Source organism: Coregonus lavaretus (assembly GCF_964263955.1).
Source record: "Coregonus lavaretus genome assembly, chromosome: 37".
In the NCBI taxonomy this organism is placed as follows: domain Eukaryota; kingdom Metazoa; phylum Chordata; class Actinopteri; order Salmoniformes; family Salmonidae; genus Coregonus; species Coregonus lavaretus.
In genome coordinates, this window is record NC_140024.1 from 30,987,387 (window position 1) to 30,997,121 (window position 9,735).

Sequence of the window (9,735 nt, forward strand, 5' to 3'; positions counted from 1 at the left end):
AAGTTCAGGATTTTGACACGTCCCTCCATGCGCCCTCTGTGACTTCAAGGAAGATTTTTAACCCACTTATCCACACAATTTCGCCAAGTTTTCACCATCATTTTAAAGCCCTAGTTATTTTTTTTGCCTTTACAAAGTCATTTCTGAAGATTATTGGGTAACACGTCATTGCATGTGTAATTACACTGTAACAAGTATTGTGGTTAACTGTAACAACTCAGAGTTACAGTGTAATAACAACATGTAACTGGTAGTAATTGCGGTATGTTAGTACAGAGGTGTAACAATGAATGCTTGTTACCATGCTTGTTACAATAGGCAGGTTTCCACTACATTCAACAACTTAGTGTTTCACTTCTTCTCGGCTGCATACAGTAACAACTGTCACACAGGTTGTGATCCCTCGTGGATGCGCTGGGTGTCTGAGACATTATAGCCTACGCTCAATAGGCTCAAGTTACTTACCCTTGAATGTGCACTGTTCAAACTATACCTCCACTCAGTGTTGTTGCTAACACTTGCCCCCAAAACAAAGCGTGCCATCTGGGTTAACTTGGTTAAGCTGTTAAAAACAGATCAGTAGGTCAATCTCACTGACTGGGATCTAATATGGGTGGCATCCCCAGATGTGGGAAATAATACACTATTTCAAAGCATAGTACATGTCATGTTTGCCTAAGTACAATGTAATTACTAGTTGTTGCACAGGATTTAGCCAGTATGAAAAACATTTATGGATAAGAGCGTCTGCTAAATGACAATAAAAATAAAAATAATGCTGTGTATCTTGAGGGGTACTTACTTGTAATTAATGTGTACTTACTGTATATAGTACATTACTCATCCTGGCAACCTGGCCCTCATTTTAAAGCTTCTGGAGGTTTCACTTTATTTCACAATAAGGTATAGAAATGTGGTGTACTGGAGTGTTTATCTTCCCACTTGGACGGTGCTTCCAGAAGCTGCAAAATGAAGGCCAGGTTGTCAGGATGGATAATATACTGTATCAGTACACATTAGTTACAAGTAAGATACACTTCATTTTAACTAGCCAAAACCTGTGTAACACCTAGTAATTACATTGTACTTAGACAAATACTGCATGTCCTATGCTCTGAAAGGGGTTTTCATCATCTGGGATAACCAAGTTAACCCAGATGGTACACTTCATTTTGGTGGCAGGTGCTCTAAATAACACTGAGTGGAGATATATTTTCAACAGTGCACATTCATGGGTAAGTAATTAGAGCCTATTGAGCGTAATCTCTTGGACACCCAGAGCATCCACGACGGGTCACAACCTGTGACAGTTGTTGCTGAATCGGATGCAGCTGAGAGGAAACATAACACTAAGTCTTTTTTTTTTTTTTGGGGGGGGGGGGGGGGGGGGGGGGGTAGATCAGCTTTAATATTGCAGATAGATTGTAACTTCCATCAATATAATTGTCTGCATCACTTCCAATCCCCCATATGTTTTTTTTTCTCTCACATATATATATATATATACAGTGGGGAGAACAAGTATTTGATGCATGCCGATTTTGCAGGTTTTCCTACTTACAAAGCATGTAGAGGTCTGTAATTTTTATCATAGGTACACTTCAACTGTGAGAGACGGAATCTAAAACAAAAATCCAGAAAATCACATTGTATGATTTTTAAGTAATTAATCTGCATTTTATTGCATGACATAAGTATTTCATACATCAGAAAAGCAGAACTTAATTGTCACGGTTTCGGCCGAGGCTGCTCCTTCTCCTTGCTCGGGCAGGCTTCGGCGGTCGTCGTCCCCGGAGTACTAGCTGCCACCGTTGTATGTTTTCGATGTTTGTTTGGTTTTGTCTTCTTTGTACACCTGTTCCCTGTTAGGGTTAATTATGTACCCTATAAGTTTTCCATTTGTTAGTCATGTGTTGTGTGTATTGTTCCGCCTGTCTGTTGCCTTTCGCTAGTTTATAACCGTCGCACTGTTGTTTCGTGCGCAGTCGGTATTTTGGGTGTTTTACGCACTGTTGCGTAATCGTTCGCCTCCGGGTTTGTTTAGGCCCATTTTGTTATTTTGTTGTCGTCAGTAAAGTCTGGTTAGACAAAGCTTCTGTGTCCTGCACTTGATTCCCACACCACATCCACATCAGATTCCTGACATTAATATTTGGTACAGAAACCTTTGTTTGCAATTACAGAGATCATACGTTTCCTGTAGGTCTTGACCAGGTTTGCAAACACTGCAGCAGGGATATTGGCCCACTCCTCCATACAGACCTTCTCCAAATCCTTCAGGTTTCGGGGCTGTCGCTGGGCAATACAGACTTTCAGCTCCCTCCAAAGATGTTCTATTGGGTTCAGGTCTGGAGACTGGCTAGGCCACTCCAGGACCTTGAGATGCTTCTTACACTCCTTAGTTGCCCTGGCTGTGTGTTTCGGGTCGTTGTCATGCTGGAAGACCCAGCCACGACCCATCTTCAATGCTCTTACTGAGGGAAGGAGGTTGTTGGACAAGATCTCGCGATACATGGTCCCATCCATCCTCCTCTCAATACGGTGCAGTTGTCCTGTCCCCTTTGCAGAAAAGCATCCCCAAAGAATGATGTTTCCACCTCCATGCTTCACGGTTGGGATGGTGTTCTTGGGGTTGTACTCATCCTTCTTCTTCCTCCAAACACGGCGAGTGGAGTTTAGACCAAAAAGCTCTATTTTTGTCTCATCAGACCACATGACCTTCTCCCATTCCTCCTCTGGATCATCCAGATGGTCATTGGCAAACTTCAGACGGGCCTGGACATGCGCTGGCTTGAGCAGGGGGACCTTGCGTGCGCTGCAGGATTTTAATCCATGACGGCGTAGTGTGTTACTAATGGTTTTCTTTGAGACTATGGTCCCAGCTCTCTTCAGGTCATTGACCAGGTCCTGCCGTGTAGTTCTGGGCTGATCCCTCACCTTTCTCATGATCATTGATGCCCCACGAGGTGAGATCTTGCATGGAGCCCCAGGCCGAGGGAGATTGACAGGTCTTTTGTGTTTCTTCCATTTGTGAATAATCGCACCAACTGTTGTCACCTTCTCACCAAGCTGCTTGGCGATGGTCTTGTAGCCCATTCCAGCCTTGTGTAGGTCTACAATCTTGTCCCTGACATCCTTGGAGAGCTCTTTGGTCTTGGCCAGGGTGGAGAGTTTGGAATCTGATTGATTGATTGCTTCTGTGGACAGGTGTCTTTTATACAGGTAACAAGCTGAGATTAGGAGCACTCCCTTTAAGAGTGTGCTCCTAATCTCAGCTCGTTACCTGTATAAAAGACACCTGGGAGCCAGAAACCTTTCTGATTGAGAGGTGGTCAAATACATATTTCCCTCATTAAAATGCAAATCAATTTATAACATTTTTGACATGCGTTTTTCTGGATTTTTTGGTTGTTATTCTGTCTCTCACTGTTCAAATAAACCTACCATAAAAATTATAGACTGATCATTTCTTTGTCAGTGGGCAAACGTACAAAATCAGCAGAGGATTAAATACTTTTTTCCCTCACTGTATATGCATATATGGATGAGCAATGACAGAGTGGCATGGACTAAAATAGAGTAGAATATTATAGAATACAGTATATACATATGAGATGAGTAATGCAAGATACAGTGGCTTGCGAAAGTATTCACCCCCCTTGGCATTGTTCCTATTTTGTTGCCTTACAACCTGGAATTAAAATTGATTTTGGGGGGGGGGTTGTATAATTTGATTTACACAACATGCCTACCACTTTGTAAATGCAAAATATTATTTTTTGTGAAACTAACAATAAATAAGACAAAAAAAACTGAAAACTTGAGCATGCATAACTATTCACCCCCCCCAAAGTCAATACTTTGTAGAGCCACCTTTTGCAGCAATTACAGCTGCAAGTCTCTTGGGGTATGTCTGTATAAGCTTGGCACATCTAGCCACTGGGAGTTTTGCCCATCCTTCAAGGCAAAACTGCTCCGGCTCCTTCAAGTTGGATGGGTTCTGCTGGTGTACAGCAATCTTTAAGTCATACCACAGATTCTCAATTGGATTGAGGTCTGGGCTTTGACTAGGCCATTCCAAGACATTTAAATGTTAAACCACTCGAGTGTTGCTTTAGCAGTATGCTTAGGGTCATTGTCCTGCTGGAAGGTGAACCTCCGTCCCAGTCTCAAATCTCTGGAAGACTGAAACAGGTCTCCCTCAAGAATTTCCCTGTATTTAGCGCCATCCATCATTCCTTCAATTCTGACCGTTTTCCCAGGCCCTGCCGATGAAAAACATCCCCACAGCATGATGCTGCCACCACCATGCTTCACTGTGGGGATGGTGTTCTCGGGGTGATGACAGGTGTTGGGTTTACGCCAGACATAGCATTTTCCTTGATGGCCAAAAAGCTCAATTTTAGTCTCATCTGACCAGAGTATCTTCTTCCATATGTTTGGGGAGTCTCCCACATGCCTTTTGGCGAACACCAAACGTGTTTGCTTATTTTTTTCTTTAAGCAATTGCTTTGTTTCTGACCACTCTTCCATAAAGCCCAGCTCTGTGGAGTACATGGCTTAAAGTGGTCCTTTGCAGCTCCTTCAGGGTTATTTTTGGTCTCTTTGTTGCCTCTCTGATTAATGCCCTCCTTGCCTGGTCCGAGTTTTGGGGGCGACCCTCTCTTGGCAGGTTTGTTTTGGTGCCATATTCTTTCAATTTTTTAAATAATGGATTTAATGGTGCTCCGTGGGATGTTCAAAGTTTCTGAATATTTTTTATAACCCAACCCTGATCTGCACTTCTCCACAACCTGACCTGTTTGGAGAGCTCCTTGGTCTTCATGGTGCCGCTTGCTTGGTGGTGCCCCTTGCTTAGTGGTGTTACAGACTCTGGGGCCTTTCAGAACAGATGTATATATACACTGAGATCATGTGACACTTAGATTGCACACAGGTGGACTTTATTTAACTCATTATGTGACTTCTGAAGGTAATTGGTTGCACCAGATCTTATTTAGGGGTTTCATAGCAAAGGGGGTGAATACATATGCACGCACCACTTTTCCGTTCTTTATTTTTAACAAGTTATTTTTAAATTTCACTTCAACAATTTGGACTATTTTGTGTATGTCCATTACATGAAATCCAAATAAAAATCCATTTAAATTACAGATTGTAATGCAACAAAATAGGAAAAACGCCAAGGGGGATGAATACTTTTGCAAGGCACTGTAATAGGCGCGTATAGTATTTTTTAAATTTAACCTCTTGAGATGGGAAAACTTGTTTTTTATTAAGTTGAACATGTACTCTTTATAACAGAATGTTCAAATTAGGTGAAATCAAACATTTCTTTTTTACCAAGTTACACATCTCAAAAGGCACCGAATTGGTGCAACAACCCAGTTGTTTCCCTTGGCTGAGGCTTTTGTAACGGTACTTCATGATTGACATGTGTCGATGTGTTCAGAGGGCCCTGGTTGGAGCCCAGGTTAGGGCAAGGAGAGGGAGAGTATACTATAAGGAGGTAGACTACTGTGAATGACTCATCATAAGACACGGGAAGAGGACAGAATATGCTGTATTCCACATAGAGAAAAATACATTACCATCAAAATACTCATTTACACACAGAATCTTGATTGAAGCCAAGAGATCCATTTTACGAGCCGACTGGTTGTGGTTCTTTACAGCACCACTGATCAACGTAGTCTTGGAGCGGAAGCAGCGTATCGTTGTAGTTCCTGATCATGACATGGTGTACAGTATTCCGCCATGGAATGTAAAGCTATTTAATCTAAGCAATAAACATGACCCATCATCATGGATCATATTGACTTTGGCAATATTACGACGACTACAGCCTTGGGATATTGATAATGTGTCACACCCTGATCTGTTTCCCCTGTCTTTGTGCTTGTCTCCACCCCCCCACCAGCTGTCTCCCATCTTCCCCCATTATCCCCTGTGTATTTATACCTGTGTTTTCTGTTTGTATGTTGCCAGTTCGTCTTGTCAAGTCGTCCCAGTGTGTTTTCCGTGTGAAACCTACGCTCTAGTTTTGTTTTCTAGTCTTCCCGTTTCCGACCTTTCTGCCTGCCCTGAGCCTGCCTGCCGTTCTGTCTCTTGTTGACTCTGCCTTGGATTACAAACCTCTGTCTGCCCTCTTGCCTGACCCTTTGTGATTATAAATATTATGAGAACCGTACCATCCGCCTCCTGTGTCTGCATCTGGGTCATATCCTGAGTCGTGATAGAATGTCCTTTGAGCTTTTTGCGCTTGTAGCAATACATCTATTGGTACATGTTCATTGAAACTTTTCTCAAAGGCACTTTGGTAGAGATCAGCCAACGCTCTTGAATATTCCACAAGATATTACACACATCTACTCAATTTGATGTGTGTCAAATGAGCTTAAAAAGTTGTGTTGTACGCAGTCGTAAGTCACTGTCTTCAAACAGGTGTCATTACTCCTCTGCAACATTAATCCTGAACGCGACCCAGGTGTGTTACTGCTGGGTTGGAATAAAAGCCTGCACACCCTATAGTTCTTCAGGACCAAGGTTGTGGGCCACTGATAATCAATAGGTGTGAAAGTGCATCCTTCCAAACCAAATAGAGATGAAATATACGTATTTTCCATCTATAGCTCTTGAAGATTTCACCACCTTTCATTGGTTGAATGTGACAGCAAGTAAAGCTGTTGCCCATGATGTGTGAAACAAGCACACCCGGCTTAGCCTTTCCTCATCTGTTTTTTTTTTAGCAGGCAGTAAACACAGTGCTGTGGTTGAAAGCTCATCTCAGGCAAGGTCATCAATCTCATTAAAGAGAACCCACAGGGTCCTGGGGCTCCAAACAGGCACAAAGTCACGCTCTGAAATGGACATCTCTCCACCCCAGACTTCAGCTTCAATTTGGGAGGTTTAGTTCATAAACCAGAGCTCTGGGCCTGGACCCAGGAAAAACACACCAAGGTATTATGTAATGCAACGAGGCAATCGCAGTAATCAGCAATTAAATCGGAATTATTAACAGAAACACAATTTAATCAGAACTTGGAGAGGTCGAACAGTTAAGTCAGTGGAGTCTTTTATTTACTTGGAAATAGAATAGCTAAATCAGTCGCTTTGGAGAATAAACTTTGCCCGGGCCAACAGTTAAAGCCTGTTAGATTAAATCCATTCAAATTACGTGGTGGTGGGGGGTAGTTGGAACGAGGAGAGTTTATATGATGTAATGTGATAGATGGTCATCCATTATATCAGATGAAATAAGACAAGAGTACATTAAGCACAATAAGAATATCATTCCAAATCCAAGGGCTACAGAGACCCTTGAAGCAACATTCATGGCTGCACACCAAACATTTTGGCCTGGGGGCAACAAAGCCAAGTGTAATGGTACAGGAAACACTGCATTCATACATTATAAACAGATAGCAGAGTCAAGCCACAACCCAACCACAGAGTCCAGCTAATTCCAGAGAAACCACATCCTACGTGAGCTTCATATCAACTAGGGTTCTATTATACCTTCTTCCCGGTGATGACGTCCAGACAAGACAACAACTGGCTGCTTTAGTTTCTCTCCGAGAACCTCCAGACTGAAATCTGCAGTTCATTTTAGAGTTGGTAAGTGATGTGGTTTGATCATTATTATGATTTGTGGATCTATGAGTATTTGGTATAAATTCAGTCTGAAGGACGCAAACAGTGTGAGCAAAACAGAGATTGAATTATTTATACTTTTAATAGCCATATCCACCTCCCCCACCCTACACTCAACGATTCATACTGCAAGTGTGTGATACCCTTAGTAAATACATACAGTGAAGGAAAAAAAGTATTTGATCCCCTGCTGATTTTGTACGTTTGCCCACTGACAAATAAATGATCAGTCTATAATTTTAATGGTAGGTTTATTGGAACAGTGAGAGACAGAATAACAACAAAAAAATCCAGAAAAACGCATGTCAAAAATGTTATAAATTGATTTGCATTTTAATGAGGGAAATAAGTATTTGACCCCCTCTCAATCAGAAAGATTTCTGTCTTCCAGGTGTCTTTTATACAGGTAACGAGCTGAGATTAGGAGCACACTCTTAAAGGGAATGCTCCTAATCTCATCTTGTTACCTGTATAAAAGACACCTGTCCACAGAAGCAATCAATCAATCAGATTCCAAACTCTCCACCATGGCCAAGACCAAAGAGCTCTCCAAGGATGTCAGGGACAAGATTGTAGACCTACACAAGGCTGGAATGGGCTACAAGTCCATCGCCAAGCAGCTTGGTGAGAAGGTGACAACAGTTGGTGCAATTATTCGCAAATGGAAGAAACACAAAAGAACTGTCAATCTCCTTTGGCCTAGGGCTCCATGCAAGATCACCTCGTGGAGTTGCAATGATCATGAGAACGGTGAAGAATCAGCCCAGAACTACACGGGAGGATCTTGTCAATGATCTCAAGGCAGCTGGGACCATAGTCACCAAGAAAACAATTGGTAACACACTACGCCGTGAAGGACTGAAATCCTGCAGCGCACGCAAGGTCCCCCTGCTCAAGAAAGCACATATACAGGGCCGTCTGAAGTTTGCCAATGAACATCTGAATGATTCAGAGGAGAGCTGGGTGAAAGTGTTGTGGTCAGATGAGACTAAAATTGAGCTCTTTGGCATCAACTCAACTCGCCGTGTTTGGAGGAGGAATGCTGCCTATGACCCCAAGAACACCATCCCCACCGTCAAACATGGAGGTGGAAACATTATGCTTTGGGGGTGTGTTTTTCTGCTAAGGGGACAGGACAACTTCACCGCATCAAAGGGACGATGGACGGGGCCATGTACCGTCAAATCTTGGGTGAGAACCTCCTTCCCTCAGCCAGGGCATTGAAAATGGGTCGTGGATGGGTATTCCAGCATGACAATGACCCAAAACACACGGCCAAGGCAACAAAGGAGTGGCTCAAGAAAAAGCACATTAAGGTCCTGGAGTGGCCTAGCCAGTCTCCAGACCTTAATCCCATAGAAAATCTGTAGAGGGAGCTGAAGGTTCGAGTTGCCAAACGTCAGCCTCGAAACCTTAATGACTTGGAGAAGATCTGCAAAGAGGAGTGGGACAAAATCCCTCCTGAGATGTGTGCAAACCTGGTGGCCAACTACAAGAAACGTCTGACCTCTGTGATTGCCAACAAGGGTTTTGCCACCAAGTACTAAGTCATGTTTTGCAGTGGTCAAATACTTATTTCCCTCATTAAAATGCAAATCAATTTATAACATTTTTGACATGCATTTTTTTGGATTTTGTTGTTGTTATTCTGTCTCTCACTGTTCAAATAAACCTACCATTAAAATTATAGACTGATCATTTCTTTGTCAGTGGGCAAACGTACAAAATCAGCAGGGGATCAAATACTTTTTTCCCTCACTGTACATATGATTTACATTCATTACTGTTTTCCAATATCCATAAAGGTTTGGCATTTACAGTCCTTTACTGAGCCAGTCATTTACTATCTCTCCTAGTCGAACAAGACAACATTCTCATTCCTCAGCCAGACAATTCCAAGTGTGGCATTTGTTAGGATTGGTGCTGTTGTCAGAAAAAGACATTGGTCTTAGACTGCAGTGTACTATAACTCCTTGACCAGATAAAAAACAGAGCAAATGCCAGTTGTCCTTGTGATAGGTAGTACTATTAATGCAGACATACACTGAGTGTACAAAACATTAAGAACAGCTTCCTAATATT